The sequence below is a fragment of the Balaenoptera ricei genome, chromosome 17 (genome assembly GCF_028023285.1).
Source record: "Balaenoptera ricei isolate mBalRic1 chromosome 17, mBalRic1.hap2, whole genome shotgun sequence".
Taxonomy (NCBI): domain Eukaryota; kingdom Metazoa; phylum Chordata; class Mammalia; order Artiodactyla; family Balaenopteridae; genus Balaenoptera; species Balaenoptera ricei.
Genome location: NC_082655.1, coordinates 7,494,561 through 7,513,651, shown reverse-complemented (window position 1 = coordinate 7,513,651; position 19,091 = coordinate 7,494,561). Strand labels below are relative to the sequence as shown.

Sequence of the window (19,091 nt, the reverse complement as noted above, 5' to 3'; positions counted from 1 at the left end):
CTGCCAATGCAGGGGACACGGGTTCGAGCCCTGGTCTGGGAAGATCCCACATGCCACGGAGCAACTAAGCCCATGTGCCACAACTACTGAGCCTGTGTGTCTGGAGCCTGTGCTCTGCAACAAGAGAGGCCACGATAGTGAGAGGCCCGTGCACCGCAATGAAGAGTGGCCCCCGCTTGCCACAACTAGAGAAAGCCCTCGCACAGAAACGAAGACCCAACACAGCCAAAAATAAATAAATAAATAAATTAAAAAAAAAAAAAAAAAACCAAGACCCATATATATGCTGTCTACAAGAGACCCAGTTCAGACCTAGGGACACATACAGACTGAAAGGGAGGGGATGGAAAAAGATATTCCATGCAAATGGAAATCAAAAGAAAGCTGGAGTAGCAATACTCATATCAGATAAAATAGACTTTAAAATAAAGAATGTTACAAGAGACAGGGAAGGACACTATATAATGATCAAGGGATCAATCCAAGAAGAAGATATAACAATTATAAATATATATGCACCAACATAGGAGCACGTCAATACATAAGGCAAATGCTAACAGCTATAAAAGAGGGAATCGACAGTAACACAAAAATAGTGGGGGACTTTAACACCCCACTTACACCAATGGACAGATCATCCAGACAGAAAATTAATCAGGAAACACAAGCTTTAAAAGACACATTAGACCAGATGGACTTAATTGATATTTATAGGACATTCCATCTGAAAACAGCAGATTACACTTTCTTCTCAAGTGCGCATGGAACATTCTCCAGGATAGATCACATCCTGGGCCACATATCAAGCCTTGGTAAATTTAAGAAAACTGAAATCATATCATGCATCTTTTCTGACCACTACACTATGAGATTAGAAATCAATTACAGGGGAAAAAATGTAAAAAACACAAACACGTGGAGACTAAACAATCCATTACTAAATAACCAAGAGATCACAGAAGAAATCAAAGAGGAAATCAAACAATACCTAGAGACAAATGACAATGAAAACACAATCCAAAACCTATGGGATGCAGCAAAAGCAGTTCTAAGAGGGAAGTTTATAGCAATACAAGCCTACCTCAAGAAACAAGAAGAGTCTCAAATAAACAATCTAACCTTACACCTAAAGGAACTAGAGAAAGAAGAACAAACAAAACCCAAAGTTAGTAGAAGGAAAGAAATCATAAAGATCAGAGCAGAAATAAATGAAATAGAAACAAAGAAAACAATAGCAAAGATCAATAAAACTAAAAGCTGGTTTTCTGAGAAGATAAACAGAATTGATAAATCTTTAGCCAGACTCATCAAGAAAAAGAGGGAGAGGATTCAAATCAATAAAATTAGAAATGAAAAAAGGAAAAGTTACAACAGACACCACAGAAATACAAAGCATCCTAAGAGACTACTACAAGCAACTCTATGCCAATAAAATGGACAACCTGGAAGAAATGGACAAATTCTTAGAAAGGTATACCCTTCCAAGACTGAACAAGGAAGAAATAGAACATATGAACAGACCAATCACAAGCACTGGAATTGAAACTGTGATTAAAAATCTTCCAGCAAATGAAAGTCCAGGACCAGATGGCTTCACAGGTAAATTCTTTTTTTTTTTTTTTGAATAGGAAGAACTTTATTTAATGTGTTATATTTTATTTGGTTCTCATAGCACAGAGAATATTTTTTAAATGAATATATTTGGAAACTTTTTAGTTCTTGAGTTTTAAGAGACAGCACTGTCATATTTTGGGGCTGCTGTTAACAAAAAGCTCATTAAGGTAGTTAAAATATTACATAACCCAAGAAGGTAAAATCAGTGCCTCAGGGTCCCCCTCCAAAATAGCACAAATAATAATTTTTCTGAAAAATAATGACATGCCAGACACCTAAAGTTTCTTAAACCTATGAGTCACTGATGTGTGGAGTTTTGATCTACTATCTCTGGATTTAAGGCCGCCTTAAACACATCACAGTATCTTGTTAACAAAAGTCATGATACAGTATGGCTTAAGAATTTTACTTCACACCTACAGAAAACCACTGAGAGCATTGCCTTTACCTTTCCTAGTGGAATTTCAGTAGCAATATTTATCCTCTTAAAACATTTTTCAGAGTAAAAGTTTTACTATGGAATGCAAATCAAGCACTGAATTCCAAAACTTAAGAATCACTGTAAATGCAGCCTTTGGGTTCAGTTCAATTAAATCATTCATTTATCAAAGCCCCAACTATGCAGTAACTTGTTGGTAATTGCTTCCATGCATTTTTTTTAAACATCTTTATTGGAGTATAATTGCTTTACAATGGTGTGTTAGTGTCTGCTGTACAACAAAGTGAATCAGCTATACATATACATATATCCTCATATCTCCTCCCTCTTGCGTTTCCCTCCGACCCTTCCTATCCCACCCCTCTAGGTGGTCACAAAGCACCGAGCTGATCTCCCTGTGCTATGTGGCTGCTTCCCACTAGCTATCTATTTTACATTCGGTAGTGTATATATGTCCATGCCGCTCCCTCACTTCGTCCCAGCTTACCCTTCCCCCTCCCCGTGTCCTCAAGTCCATTGTCTTAGTCTGTGTCTTTATTCCTTCACAGGTGAATTCTATCAAACATTTAGAGAAGAGCTAACACCCAACCTTCTCAAACTCTTCCAAAAAACTGCAGAGGAAGGAACACTCCCAAACACATTCTATGAGGCCACCATCACCCTGATACCAAAACCAGACAAAGATACTACAAAAAAAGAAAATTACAGACCAATATCACTGATGAATATAGATGCAAAAATCCTCAACAAAATACTAGCAAACAGAATCCACCAACACATTAAAAGGATCATACACTTGGTGAAGACTCCTCCGGGGAAATAGTTTCTTTAAACGATTATTTCAGTAATTATTTTTACTTGTTGAGTCTCTTCAGTGGAAGTTTCTTTTAATTCAATTTATAAATTCCTTTATAAAAAATACTACCATAATAGGAAAATTTAATGAGAGTAAAATAAAAGTAGAGTGGACTAACAGTTCTTGCCTGAACAGATATAAGAGAAAAAAAAAAAAAGGATCACACACCATGATCAACTGGGGTTTATCTCAGGGATGCAAGGATTCTTCAGTATATGCAAATCAATCAACGTGATACACCATATTAACTAATTGAAGAATAAAAACCATATGATCATCTCAATAGATGCAGAAAAAGCTTTTGACAAAATTCAACACCCATTTATGATAAAAACTCTCCAGAAAGTGGGCATAGAGGGAACCTACCTCAACATAATAAAGGCCATATACGACAAACCCAGAGCAAACATCATTCTCAATGGTGAAAAACTGAAAGCATTTCCTCTAAGATCAGGAATAAGACAAGGATGTCCACTCTCGCCACTATTATTCAACATAGTTTTGGAAGTCCTAGCCAAGGCAATCAGAGAAGAAAAAGAAATAAAAGGAATACAAATTGGAAAAGAAGAAGTAAAACCGTCACTGTTTGCAGATGACATGATACTATACATAGAAAATCCTAAAGATGTCACCAGAAAACTACTAGAGCTAATCAATGAATTTGGTAAAGTTGCAGGATACAAAGTTAATGCACAGAAATCTCTGGCATTCCTATACACTAACAACGAAAGATCAGAAAGAGAAATTAAGGAAACAATCCCATTCACCACTGCAACAAAAAGAATAAAATACCTAGGAATAAACCTACCTAAGGAGGTAAAAGACCTGTATGCAGGAAATGATAAGAAACTGATGAAAGAAATCAAAGATGACACAAACAGATGGAGAGATATACCATGCTCTTGGATTGGAAGAACCAACACTGTGAAAATGACCATACTACCCAAAGCAATCTACAGATTCAATGCAATCCCTATCAAATTACCAATGGCATTTTTTACAGAACTAGAACAAAAAATCTTAAAATTTGTATGGAGACACAAAAGACCCTGACTAGCCAAAGCAATCTTGAGGGAAAAAAACGGAGCTGGAGGAATCAGACTCCCTAACTTCAGACTATACTACAAAGCTACAGTAATCAGGACAGTATGATACTGGCACAAAAACAGAAATATAGATCAATGGAACAGGATAGAAAGCACAGAGATAAACCCATGCACCTATGGTCAACTAATCTATGACAAAGGAGGCAAGGATATACAATGGAGAAAAGACAGTCTCTTCGATAAGTAGTGCTGGGAAAACTGGACAGCTACATGTAAAAGAATGAAATTAGAATACTCTCTAACACCATACACAAAAATAAACTCAAAATGGATTAAAGACCTAAATGTAAGACCGGACACTATAACACTCTTAGAGGAAAACATAGGAAGAACACTCCTTGACATAAATCACAGCAAGATCTTTTTGGACCCACCTCCTAGAGTAATGGAAATAAAAACAAAAATAAACAAATGGGACCTAATGAAACTAAAAAGCTTTTGCACAGCAAAGGAAACTATAAACAAGACAAAAAGACAACCCTCAGAATGGGAGAAAATATTTGCAAACGAATCAACGGACAAAGGATTAATCTCCAAAAATACATAAACAGCTCATGCAGCTCAATATTAAAAAAACAAACAACCCAATCCAAAAATGGGCAGAAGACCTAAATAGACATCTCTCCAAAGAAGACATACAGATGGCCAAGAGGCACATGAAAAGATGCTCAGCATCACTAATTATCAGAGAAGCGGAAATCAAAACTACAATGAGGTATCACCTCACACCAGTTAGAATGGGCATCATCAGAACATCTACAAACAACAAATGTTGGAGAGGGTGTGGAGAAAAGGGAACCCTCCTGCACTGCTGGTGGGAATGTAAATTGATACAGCCACTATGGAGAACAGTATGGAGGTTCCTCAAAAAGCTAAAAATAGAACTACCATACGACCCAGCAATCCCACTACTGGGCATATACCCAGAGAAAACCATAATTCAAAAAGACACATGCACCCCAATGTTCATTGCAGCACTATTTACAATAGCCAGGTCATGGAAGCAACCTAAATGCCCATCGACAGACGAATGGATAAAGAAGAAGTGGTACATATATACAATGGAATATTATTCAGCCATAAAAAGGAACGAAACTGGGTCATTTGTAGAGACGTGGATGGACCTAGAGACTGTCATACAGAGTGAAGTTAAGTCAGAAAGAGAAAAACAAATATCTATATTAATGCATATATGTGAAATCTAGAAAAATGGTACAGATGAAGTGGTTTGCAGGGCAGAAATTGAGACACAGATGTAGACAACAAACGTATGGACACCAAGGGGGAAAAGCAGCAGGGGGGTGGGGGTGTGGGTATGATGAATTGGGAGATTGGGATTGACATGTATACACTGATGTGTATAAAATGGATGACTAATAAGAACCTGCTGTATAAAAAAATTAAATTAAATTAAAAAAAAAAAAAAAGAACACTGCCGTCAGTCCTTTCAGGCGAAATACTCCCCTGTGTGTGTTTAAGCTCTGGGGAAGGAGCCTTACTTTTTACAGCAGTTAGGGTTTCACTCACTGCTCTAATTACAACCAAACAAGAGGTTCCTCTAGCATTCTCAAAAGGGGACTGCAGACCCATTTTACAAGGTTACTAAGCAAGCACATTTACCGTCACGACCCTAGGTCAGGTGTGGCGTTGCATATGTCGGAAACAAAGGGAAATGGTAAATACTATCCTGAATTTATAAACGAATGTGGTTTATAAAAAAGCATCGTAAATTCCCAACTCTAAAACTATACACATATATATGGTACTCAGAAAAGGGGTAAATATTATGTGCGAGAAACTTGTGGAAATACCAAAAGATATTCATAGGCAGGAAGAAACCATTCCATACAGCAATGAAGATTTAAAGCGTTTTAAAAAAAAAGAAAGACTGCACGGGAAGTGAGGAGGGCTGTAATGCATGCCCGCGTCAGGCAAGGCATCTCTCGTGAGGAGACGTCATAATGCCTCCCCCCCACCCTATTTCTCTCTTGATTGTAAGGAGACAGCAGACATTTTCTTTTCTGTAGACCCCATAAACAGCCCAAAGCCCGGGTTGTAAAGACAGCTCACTAAAAACAGTCCCCGCCAGTGCCCACGTGTGTGCCCTGGCTCTCGGAGACGCTGCAGGGTCCAGCTGGCCGACACTCGGCCACCCCGTGCTGAGGCCCCAGAGCCCCCGGGAGCCCCCTGCACAGGGTGGCCTTGTCCATGGGGTCCTGGCCTGCAGGGGACAGACAGGTCCCACTCTCTTTGCTGTGACAGAGGGGTCTGGAAACAGGAAGAGAGGTGCCTCCTACTGGCCCCAAGCCCATCATACGATGAGGATGGAAAGGCTTGCCCGTTGGCCAAACCAACTCGGTAGCAGCTGGGTTTAGAGGCAGGTGCGTGAGCAGCGGAAAGAGGGCGTGCACAGCTAGGACACCCTGTGTTTCTCAGGAGTCTAAGCACAGGTGAGTGTGATCGCGATAACCACGTGACCGAGGAAAGAAGACTCCCTCCTTCTCTTGTAAGTGGTGGTACAATGGGAAGGGCAGCGTGGTCTCTCTCAGCCCATGTGAGAATAAGAGATGGTGGGGCGCCCGGGGCCTGGCGCAGGGCGAGTGGTAAGCAGTGTGCGGTGCTCACAACTGCTAGCGGTGTGTCATCCCCTCCAGGGGCGGTGTCCCCACCAGCCCCACCTCCCCACCGCCCCCCAGGGTGCACGATTAGCACACCCACCCCCAGACAATGTCCACACAGCACGTGGTTTATAGTAGGCACTCCATACATGCCTGACTTGAATTCTTCTCATGTCTGCCCCAGGAGATCTTTTCAAACCGAGCTCAAACAGAGCATATTCACAGGGACAGGGAAGGAGGCAGGCGGTAGCTTCTGACCGCCTCTGAATATCTTCTGATATTTAGACAAGTCTATCGTGCGTAATGCTGCACGTTGGTGACCTTTCAGCACACTACATTGAATCCCACTTAGTACCACGCACTGCCTGGGCTCCGCACCCCTGTCAGGCACCTGTCCCAGGGGGCCATGCTTCTCCGAAAGCCTCACCTCTGCCTGGTAGCCCGTCCACAGATGGGCCACTCCCGGGGTCAGGCAGGGCTTCCGATATCGTTCTCACCAAACTCCCCTCCACGGCAGTTTGCGAACATCTCTCTCTGCACGCCGCTCAGGACAAAAGGCCTCCACCCTCCTGATGCTCACCAGACCCCGCCCCCCCCAACCTGACGGGCAGGTGCTCGATGGAGACGTGGGGCGGTGGACCCCCTCCCTCTGCCACCCCCTCTGTGCTGGGGGGGCACGGGCTTCTCTCCTCAGCCGGTGCAGACTCTTCTCCCCCCCGATTTAACAAACTGTTTCCTCTAGCAGTTCCTCTCCCTGTCCATTTACACAGGTGACGGGCAGCCTCCACAAGACCCCATGGGCAAGGACACGGAGCTGGCAGGACGCGCCCTGTTCCTCCCTGGACCTCCAAGCCGCCGCCCTCACCCGAGGGAGAAAGGCAGGCTAAATTCCCAGTGACGGAGCACATCCTCGTTCTGTTTAAAGGATGTTTATCATAACAAAACATAAACCACTTCAATCGCTCCTCAAACTCACCCAGGTAAGTTCATTAGTGGCAAAGTAGGTCTAAGAACAGAACAAGGCACTGCGATGGTCTCACTCTGAGGCCAGTGCAGTGTTGACGCCCACCCGGCGCGCTGCTGTGAGCGGCCTAAGACCCCGCCCTGAACCTCCGCGTGGATGCCGCCTCCTGCTCCTCAGAGCCCCTCGCCCGCCCCCTCCTACCGGGACTTCTCTCTCCGAGTAGGGAGACCTGCCCACCTCGACTCTCTCTGGCCCTTCTCCCTTTGCCTGCTCTCAAGTCCGGTGCCCCTTCTGGCTCAGAGCCCCTCACCCAACTCCCCGTTACTTTGGGCAAGCGGTTGCATGATGCCACTCAGCACCAGCTCTTCCAAATCAGCCTCCTCGAGGGCCTTCTCCAGGGAATGACCCAGAATGTCACGACAACTGCACGTGGTAAGGGGTCAAACTGTCTCCAGCCACAAACACGGCGGTTTACATAATGCAACCACCTGCTTGGACCCAGCAACAGACTCTCCTATGAAGCAGGCAGTGTTTCATCCACCCTGGGACTCCTACTGCAGAGCACAGGGCCTGGACGGCTGCATCAGTACCTGCTTGCTGAGCAGAAGCTTCCAGAAGCAAAAACAGTTATGGCTGAATTCTACGAGCAACTCGATGAGCTCAGACAGGGGTTAAGGAGCTACGTCGCTCCTATGACAGGAGCTAAGATTAGACTGAACCAGCGCCAGGCTCCCTGCCAACTGCTTCATTTGCATCATTACGCATCACCCGTACATTAGCCCCATGGGGTAGGTTCTATTATTTTCCCACTTTACAGATGAGAAAACAGAAGTTCAAAGAGAAGTGCTTTGTCCCTAGTCATACACTACGAGGTGACAGACGCAGGGTCACACCCAGGCCGTCTGGTTCCCAGCTGTGTCCTCCTCCACGCACTGTGACCTGGCCTGGCGCCACCCCCGAAATGGGCTTCTCGGGAGACCCCCGTGCATTGTTCATCCAGGGAGGGCCCCTGTCTCGGAGGCCTGAGGCTCCCCAGGCGGGGCACCCACAGCAGCTGGAAATCACCAGGCTGCTCAGCTGGGTCCCGACCAGGGCACCCCCAGCCCACCCAGCTCGGCTTCCCGAGTCTGATCCCCCAGTGGTGCTTCTGAACGCTCGTGAGGCCTTTCTCATGTGCCAGGCCCTGAGCTAAGTGCTACAGACCTCCTCCAACTTGCTGGGATGAAAAGGTGGGTGGGCAAACCAGCTAACTAAGATACAGCTGGTGGCAGAGTCTCTGAGAACTGACTCCTGCCCACCCCCCATTCTCCCCACGACCTAGACAGACGGGAGGGGAGCTTCGGCCCCCTGCCCAGGGCCAGCCCCTCTGTAAACATCCCCTTCCTACTTTCCCAACTGGGGAGGGAGGGCCACAACCGGACCGGGTGGTCCGGCCCAGAGTCTCAGATCCAGGCCACTGTCCATGACAGGCCCACGGCGGGGCTCCGTCTCTGAGCCTCTGCTTTTCCGTGGAAGGGGCAGAGCGGTCTTCTCGCGCGGGACGGCCACGCCTCCACCCGCTGCTCTGGTTACTCAGGGGGGTGGACTTGGGGCTCCTGGAGAAGCAGGAAGCCCCCTGAGGCCTCCGGGCCACGGGTGCACCAGAGCGGCCAGGGCGGGTGCCGCAGGCACGTGGCTGTTAACAACGGGGCGCTTCTCTGCCCACGCGGTCAGTGGCCACGTTCGCTTTCTATCACCACCATAAAACCACCATGAAGGCAGCGGCTCAAAACACAGATCCTCCGGCTTCTAATCGCGCTGACGCCTGCCCCCAGGTGAGGCAGTTCCCTGCCTTCAAGGGCTCAGGGCACTGGATCAGGCCCACCTGGCCCGTCCCCCGGCTCAACCCCACTGTGCCATCTCACGACACAGTCCGGGCGGTGACGGCTCGTTGCAGTCACCGCTTCCGGAGGATGGGCCCGACAGGACCTGAGAGGGCCGAGCCCGGGCCAGGAGTCAGCCCTGCCGGGGGGAGGCAGGAGCGCCCGGGGCACAGGGCGCAGCCGGCGCGGAGGCCTGGAGGTGGGCACAGAGCAGCCCGGTGGGCCGGTGCATCCAGAGCGAGGAGATGCCGCGGGAGGCCGGCTGCTGTGGGGCCGGGAGGCCAGGGCGAGGTCCCGTCCCAGTTTACCGGAGACTTTCAAGTTACTGGAGCGTTTTCAGGGAGGGATGCCGGGATCTGATTCACATTTTGAAAAGACGGCTCTGTCTGAAAACTGCATCTTAGAGCAGCAGGAGAGACAGTAAGGAGCGAGGGGAAGAGCAAGGCCTGTGACCAGGGAGGAAGGCTGACAGCTCTGAGCAGAGCCCCTCGGGCGCCACCGTGCACACGGGCCGCCGGGGGACGGGGACGACGGTGTGATGATTCAGCAGGTCTGAAGGGAGCCAGACGTTCTGCATTTCTAACGAGCCCCTTGTGCCGACGCTGCCAGCCCGGGGACCGCGTGTTGCGTAGTCAGGGCTTGCTGGAGGCGGCAGCCTGGGGCCAGAGGGGTGCTTTAAGGTGCGTAGTGAAGGGAGCGCCCACAGCAGGGAGAAAACTTGCTGATGGATCAGATGTGGGGCGGAGAGAGGCCGAGGAGGGAAGACAGACCCCCAGCAGCTGGAGTGGAGCGCGTGCATTTACTAGATGGGGAAACTGGATGGAGAGGAGGGGGTGGGGAAGAGGTGTGGAGTCCACACCACAGGACACTAAGAGTCCTGCTCAGGGGACCGCCTCCAGCTAGCATGGAGGCTACTGCCCCAGGGGGAGAGAAGCGCAAGAGCCAGCCTGCAGCCGAACCCAAGGAAGGCTGGACCAGAGCCCTTCGGATGGTGACTACAGTTCTGGCTTCTCCTACCAGGGCCATCCCAGCCCTGCCTTTGCCCCCAATCTCAAGCAGACTGAGCGATGTCAGCCAGCAAGGGGAAACTGCAGAGAGGGGAGGAAGCAAATAAAACCCACCTGCCCTGGCCAAGGACATGGACCAGGAAATGAGCACTCGAGCAAACAGTAACAAGCACAGCAGTATTAAAACTCAAGTAAAGTGGGATTCTGCAAATTGCACCAACCGAGCTGCAGCTTCTTGGGGCATAATGGGAAAATTGGGTCATAGAAAAAGGGAAAGAGAAGCAAAGTTCAATAATTGAGATCTTCAGGTCAGCTAAGGATGTTCTATATGAAAAAGAGTGTCAGAATGGGATAGGGAAAAAGCCTTTATTCTCTGTTTTTTCAGACAATTTCCCATATGGCCACAGGTATATCATGGAATGTACTTTCACTTTTAAAATTTCACAAAGAAATGGAATTTTCAGTCACTGCTATGGAATAAAGGGGCTCAGCAAGTCATAAAAGAGCTACGAAAGGAAATAGTTTTGAGTATCAGCCATCAGAAATCATACCAGAAACAGAAATCTCTGAAGGAAGTTTTATTTAAGACAAAGAAAAAGAAAAGATTCAAATGGCTAAGGGAGAATTAAAGAAGGCTCACAAAGGACAAGAGCTGGCATTAAGTGACGGGTGAGAGTAACCCATCGCCAAGACCCTGAGTGAACTGTCTCGATCTATATGCTGAAGGTCACCACTCAGCAACTGCAGGACAAACGCTCTATAAGGAATGTGAAGTATGCAAATATTTGAAGAGGCTACCTGTGTGTGTAATTAGAAGCTTGATATAATTAAAGCTGGCAGGGCCCCAGGATCAAATAAATTGCACCGCAAAGTTCTTTAGGCAGGAGCCAAACCTCACTAATCAAAATACGCAGTTGAAAACGGGTTGTCACAGGAAGGGGTAGGATAAGAGGGAAAAACAGAGAAAGGAGTCAGTGAGACTTCCATATTTATACAGCGATCGAAAGGCCTGGGAATTAAAAGATAAAAGACGTCTATCCGGATTGCAGGCATCTCTACCACTAACAGAGAATCCAGAATTAGATCATCTGAGGGTCAGGAAGCACGGGGGACGCCTATACCCTCAGCCCTGCAACATGCATCGGATTTGATCACCTACAAAAGACATGTGGCCCCCCTGCAGGGGCCTTCCAGAGGCCTGAATCCATCATGACTGTAATTACACCACGGAGCCAGTGAGCGTGGAGTGGGCGTGCCATTCCCATCACGTGCTGAGGACGGAGAGAAAACACTTGCAGTTACGTCCAGAGGACAGACACTGCAGTTACTATCAGTTCTTTTAACATTATACATGTATCCTTAATCTTCTGGGAAAGAATCCTTAGATGAACCACAACGATGGCAAAGCCACCCTGATGGGGAAGTGGAATAAATGAACGAGACAACTGAAGATGCTGGGGTTTCGTTATGAGGAAAAGAATAAAAACCAGCGATTATAATGTCACAATTATGTGTCACTGCCACACTCACAGGCAAGTGATCTGAAGACAAATGAGGCTCTGAGCGAGAGAGGTGAGCAGAGGGAAAAGAACGGGTGGCTCTCCTGTAACCTCCGTGCCTTCGGTAAAGTCAGCGAGAGGTCTGTTTACAGTAGGAGCCCAACAGAGCCTCTGCAGGAACAAGAAGAAGACATCCCGTTAACTCACCGATTACTGGAGCTTAAAGGGATAACAGAACAGGGAGGCTTCACCCGATCCTGTCTGTGGGCAGGACAAGGGGGGAGATCTCAACTCAGTCCCACTTTACAGCAATGCGGGCGGCCAATATCTCCTATGATCTTCAAAGGACTACAGGAGTGTCCCGCTTGGACGTGATTCTTCTGTCAGGTCTCTTGCTGTGTAGTTAAATGATCAAATTCACGGAATGGAGTGATTGTTTTTAAATAGTAATGAAAATAGATTTTTGCACCCTCACACGAATCACGTTCCAGATCCCTCTCCCCATTCTTCTGCCACAAATCTTATGAGATGTTCAACATCCACCCCCAGACGGGCAGGAGGCCCATCCCGGGCTCCCCTTCCGGGTGGATCACAGGAGCGAGGCTGCACGTGAGAGGTCCCCCCTGCAGAGCGGCTTCTCCCGACCAGATGCCCCTGTACAGACGGACAGTGTGAAAGAGTTTCCGGGGACCACATTACTCAGGGCCTGAAATGAAAACCAGGACAGGCTGGACCCGAGTTTCCTTGCACACAGGCAACTGATGTACGTGGTCAGCCACAGGAGTGGATTGCATTTCCTCGCAAAAATAATGAACTGCAAATGACAAACAGCAATTCCAGTGCTGGCTGCCAACCGACATACGTCTTCCAGTGAGACCTGCTACCGAAAGTGCCCCTCAGACTGGCACTGCGTGCTGAGCCCGTCAGGGAGGCTGGCGAGTTCCCCTCCTCCAGGGGGTGAAGGTGGAGCGCAGGTGCGCGGTGCAGGACCCCTGGGGGCTGCCTCGCCTCAGCCGTGACTCTTTCAAGGACCTGCAAGGGGGCGCTCATTCCTGAACCGTGAACGGAAATGTCGACTGCAGTTAGAAATAAGGATATACCAAGGTGTACGTGCTCCCCAGAAACTACTGCATCGCCCCGAAATCTGTGACTCAAAATCGTCTCTATGACAACTGAGTATCTCAGTAAACAACAACTTGGATGAACAATAACCCTCCATTGACAAAGAGCACATACTCTGAAATGCACTACATGAACATGTGTGATGGCTAATTTTAATGGGCCAAGGGGTGCCCACATATTTGGTCAAACATTACTCTGGGTTGTTTCTGTGAGGGTGTTTCTGGATGAGATCAACATTTAAATGAACAGACTGAGTAAAGGAGACTGTCCTTCCTGATGTGGGTGGGCCTTATCCGATCAGTCGAAGGCCAGAATAGAGCAAAAGGGCTGACTCTCCCTTGAATAAGAGGGAATTCCTCCTGCCCGACTGCTTTTGAGCTGGACGTTGGTTTTTTCTTTTTTTCCTGCTCTTCGATTCTAACGGAAACATCAGCTCTTCCTGCATCTCAAGCCTGCTGGCTTTCAGACTGCAATTTATACCATCACACCATCAGTTCTCCTAGTTCTCAGGCCTTCAGACTCAAAGTAGAACCTGCACCATCGGCTCTTGGGTCTCTAACTTGCTGACTGCAGATCTTGGGACTTGTTGGCTGTCAACCTCCAGAATCAGTGAGCCAGTTCCTTATTTTATACACACACACACACACACGCACACACCATTGGTTCTGTTTCTCTGGACAACACTACCACAGTGTGTTTTCTCACGGGGTCTCAGCAGGGCCTACAACAGGTGGGCCCTTCTACACAGGGGAACACCCTAGCCTGTTCACACATGGCACATGGACTGAAAGGCTGTTGTGTTTTTTAAAAGCAACACGGATGAATGAGTGACCTGCACCACTTCACTTGCATCTCAGGGATCTTCTCCCAGACGGGCCACCCCGCACCCCCAGAGGGTGACACCCCACAGTGTACCCAGCTCCGCCATCTACTGTATAGGGGTGCCCCCAGCAGCAATAAACAGCACTCAAGTTTAGCTCAAAAAGACCCTGGATCATCATAACGGTAACCTGTTGAATCATCCTGACCTTCTTAAAAGGAAGATGCTGTGTGATGATCAGGTCTCCTTATTATTCACAGACAAACACCCTGAGGGCAGCTGCTGGCCTGCTGGGCCCAGACCCTGGACACCACGGCCAGCGTCAGCCGTGGTCTCGGAAAGGTACAAGCTCTTCTGCTGAACGCCAACTGGCAGGACTGCTCAGTGCAGACTCACTGCTTGGAAGAACCTGGAAACTGGGATTTGTTAAAAATGCCAACAAGGCCTTCTAGAGGGCCGCACAGGTCAGGAAGCCCATAGAGGAAGGACGTGGGGCTTGGAGAAGCAACAGGAAGACGTGGGCTGCTTGGACTCACCCTTTCTCCACTGGCCTTCGAGCCGGAGGGAGAGACCAGGCTGAGGCGCTTCCTGGACCAGGACTCCTCCCAACCCTTCGCCCCCGAGGTGACGACGGGGCATGTCATTTCACCTAAGTGGTGCCTCACGTGTCACCTTCCCCACTTCCAGCAGCATCGACCACCAGCTCCTGCTCCCACCTCTGCTGGAGCCCTGCCCCACCCAACTCCCAGCTACCTTCCAAGACTCCATTGGGGCATGCACCAGGGCACCCATGGAGGCCTCCCTGCCCAGCACCTGCCGCCACCCCAGACCCAGGGTCAAGCTGGGCCACCCCCCAGCACCCCAGAGTGCTCTCGGCCAACCTCCCGGAAGCATTCGTTACTCTCAGTTGGAACTTCCTGTTAAAGGTCTACATTCTCCAGACCAGTTCTGCTCATTTTTTTCCATCTCACCCCTAACATACTATCTTACTTACTTATTTATTATATGTCTGGGGGTTAGCTAGCTCCCTAAATTAGAATGTAAGCTCCTCAACCGTACCATTCATCTGCTCTGTTCACTGCAATATCCCAAGCACCGAGAACAGCGACCTGGCGGGTGGAAGCAGCTCGGGGGCTGTGTGCTGGATGAAAAAAATAAAGCATTTCCCTCACTAGACTATTTATTTGCCTTTTGAGATCGGGGACCGTCTTAACCCTGTAACCCAGAGTGGCAGGCAGAATAATGCCCTCACCCCAAAGAGTGCGTGTCCTAACCTCCGGAACCTGAGAACGGTTCCTTATGTGGACATTAGCCCATGTGACTGAGTCGATGACCTGGAGATGGAAGAAGATCCTGGATTATCCAGGTGGGTCCAAGGTAGGCACAAGCGTCCTTATAGGAGGGAGGAGGTTGGTCAGACTTGGAGAGGGCTATGTGACGACAGAGGCAGAGGTCAGAGCGATGGATGTGGGACGATCTGGGCCTGCCTTTGCTGGCTTTGGAGATGGAAGAAGGGAACCACAGTGAAGGAATGCTGGGTGGCCCCTGGGCCGGAAAAAGCAAGACAGGGATTCTTCCCAGAAGGAAGGCAGCTGTCGACGCCTTGATGTTAGCTCAGTGAAGCCCATTTCAGACTTCTGACCTCCAGAACTGGAAGATCATCAATTTGTGCTGTTTTAAGCCACTGAGTTTGTGGTGATTTGTTGCAGCTGCGATAGGAAACGGACGCCCCCAGGGACTGAACACACAGCCGCGGCTGCGCAGTGAATGTCTGCTAAACGGACCTTGGGAATTTCCAGTAAAATGTCACTTTCAGTCTCTAAAATAAATTCCAACCCACAAGGACAGCAAAGAGTGATTTAAGCCATGAGCCAACGGTGATGGTGGTTGTTATTTTCACTGGTCTTTCTTTTCCTTTAAATAACTAATTTTGACTCAGAGATGCTTGTGATAATATTTCCCCTCTGCTGGTACGTCTTACATTCAACCTACTTAGGCAGCTTTATTAATCAAATATAAGTTTCCTCCTCATAAAACCCTAAAGCAAAAATTTTTTTAAAGAAAAAGAAAAAAAGAAACCAATTTATTTAATGAAAACTGGTCTTAACAAACACGCAAGTAGCTGCATTCAAAGTTGTCATGTGACTTCTCAGGCCAGGCTGGTGAGGCACATGCAAGGTTTCTTCTTTCTGAACATTTCCAAATGCTCCATCCCCATGAATCTATTTTTAATGCTGACACTTGGGGAAAGAGAGAAGTGATGGGAAATCATTGAGGACTCATTTCTGTGTCCAACTGAAAATTTAAATGGTCTGAATGATGGGCCAAATCCTTCCCATGTCTCATTAAAAACTAAGAAGAAAACAACCTAAGAAACACCCTCAGCTCTTAGCTTTCCAATCCCCTCAGCCTACCTACCAGGCCTGTTAGTATTTTCATCCCAGAAAATGAGAACCCCTAAAGACTGGAGATTAATAAATAACTTTCAGTTACCACTGATAAACTTTGATATGTGAGATTCTTTTCAATTTACAGTAATATATCATGAAAAAATTATAAACAGAGCATATAACTAATTTTTTATATGGGAAAGAAATCTTGAAATTTTTAAACATCCAGAATGAATTCACATACAACCCAGAATTTATTTTTGGCCCTTTGGAAGACAATATATATATATATATATATATATATATATATATATATATATATATGAAACTTTTAAAAGATCTCAAAATATGCTATCCAATAGTAATTTAAAATCATTTTTTTCTACAATATATAGTACATACTTTATGACAATGTGTTCTTGCTATTTTTTCTACAGGATATAATTGGAGAATCAAAACATAAAGCCCACAGCACACTCCATCCTACTTAATAAACATTTACTGAGCAACTACGATGTGTGAGACCTTGAGCTGGAGAAAGATGAAGTCCCCAACATCAAGGGCTCCCCACAGGGTGAAGGGAGAACATTACTGCTTCCCAACAGGTGCACCAGGGTCCACATTTGAGTGGCTTAAGGACACTCAATAAACAGATGTAATTTCTGTACTGAAAAATCCTAAACCACAGTTTAATTAAAAGAAAAAATGTTGAAACTGATTCATTTCTCTAATAAAAACAGCTACACTTAAACTGAAATAAGACAACTGAATCCAGAGGGCATTCCTTCACCTAGGAGAGGCTGACACAGTGCAATCCCTTTGCCATCGGAGTGGGCGTCTGACGTCTCCCGCCCGTCAGTCCATCCATCCATCCAATCTCCCATCCATCATTTACCAACAGCCTCGGTGCGCCAGGTGCCAACCAGGTGGACAGGGGGATGACTAGGACACACATCCTCGGGAACATTTCCAAATGCAGTTACTCCAGACTGTGTTAAACAGTGACACTCCTCTTAGCCCTGTGTTCCCAATAAACCACGAGGCTGAAGGGTGCCACTGTTTTCTGCCACTGCAAACACTTTATACCTGTTTACACTGGCTGCGCCGGAGGCTCACCTGCCTTATCCCTTGTCATGCTGTCACTCTAACGCCTCAGAGCACATCTAAGCTGTACCCTTCACCCGCAACCTCGTGTATCACCGCATCGCCTGCGACGCGCAATAAATCACGTCTCTAAGTAACAGCAAATCAATCCAGCTCCTGGAAGGAAGACGCAAGTCACAATCGGTGGCGCCTCCCTGCAATTCTCTAAAGGATTTGGCGTGTACGAGACATCCAAAGCTCTCCTATACCCTTCCTGAAGTGCCGGGTCTAGCTCAGGGCTCCACACGCCGTGATGCAAACGAGGAGTTTCAGAAGAGATTTACAAGACAATCTGAAGACTGCAGTCTAATAAATACAAAGAAAAGCTGCAAGAGTGTCTGGCCTAGAGGTATATGAGTCTGTTCCCAAACAATGCAGAACACCAGGCCCCTGCAGCCTGAAACATCAAGCTCCTACTGTCCTGTCTGACTTCTGTCCAGGGTCTCGTTGACAGAAAGCATACTAATGGAGGAGGGTTTCCAGACCACGTGGTCCTAACGTTCATCTAGAGGCGCCAAGTCTTGTCTGTGGATCTAGAAATCCAGAGGTGAACCAGCATGTACTAATTCCCCCGGGAAGTGCTCAGCCTGAATGTCATGCTTTGTGCTGTGGCCTGGGCACACCTGGGGGGACGGTCACGGAGACAGCCCTGGGAAGTCCACCGGGTCATCAAAGGCAGGTCGTGGGGGACATGTCACTCAGGGATGCGAGAGCCGAATTAAGAGATTCTTTGTTACTTGCCAAGAAAAACTTACCTCTTCCGCTGTTAACTGCTTCACGCTTCCTTCTTGTTTTTTGTTATCAGATTCGGTACCAAGTGTACAGCAGAACTTGGATCATTCTAGTAACTCCCACTCTCCCAGGTCTGTGAGCAAATGTCAGACAGCTGCCCCAGCAGCCCTTTATAAAACAGCCCCCAACACCCCGGCTCCTCGGCCCACGCCCCTCCCCCTTCCTCATTTTACTTTTTTCCACTGCTCTCGTTCACCATTTGACATCCTTTCTGTCTTACTTATCTTTTTCCCAGTAGAGTAACCACTTTGATGGCAAACATCGGTTCTCTCCTGGAACCCCAGCAATGAGAACACTGCAGGCACTTAACTACACGCTTCCTGAGTGAATCACTAAAAGATGGATAACCGTGTAAAACTCTGTGGTCTGCAGTTCAACCTTCTCCATGAACGTGAACTTTGATTCTAAACCATACACCCTGGGTCTGCCCTGGTTCTGATGTGCTTACTGTCGTTTTTGCTTTTTTAAGTATTTGTGTAAGCCAGCTCAAATCTTGTGTACAGTGAAGCAGGAGAGAGTAGAGAGAGAGGTACAGACAGATACAAAGGATGATCTGATTATCACACACGCCGCATCCTAACAGATGGTAAAGTCTCCACTGAGGTTAGAAGGAGAGGAAATGAACCAAACAGTGTGACAATTAACTAGAGTAACCTTCATTCAAACACTGGCCATCTTCTTCCTATCAGTTTAGTTCAGTCATCCTGCGCTGATTCCGCCTGGTGATGTTTAATACTTAAGAGGCCAGTCCCTCCTGGCATCTCTGGCTGTCCCCCCGGCGCCCCTCCTCCACAGACTCCGGCCTTAGGGACCGAGGCTGCTTTTGACCATAGATGCGTCCAAATGCATCCATACCACG

General features: G+C 47.4%; 1 protein-coding gene across 9 annotated transcripts in view; it reads right to left on the bottom strand.

The window, feature by feature from the left end:
* The window catches only part of ZFAT (zinc finger and AT-hook domain containing), a 271,720-nt gene that overhangs the window by 10,356 nt on the left and 242,273 nt on the right, over positions 1-19,091 (bottom strand). The gene's annotated exons all lie outside the window — the stretch shown is intronic.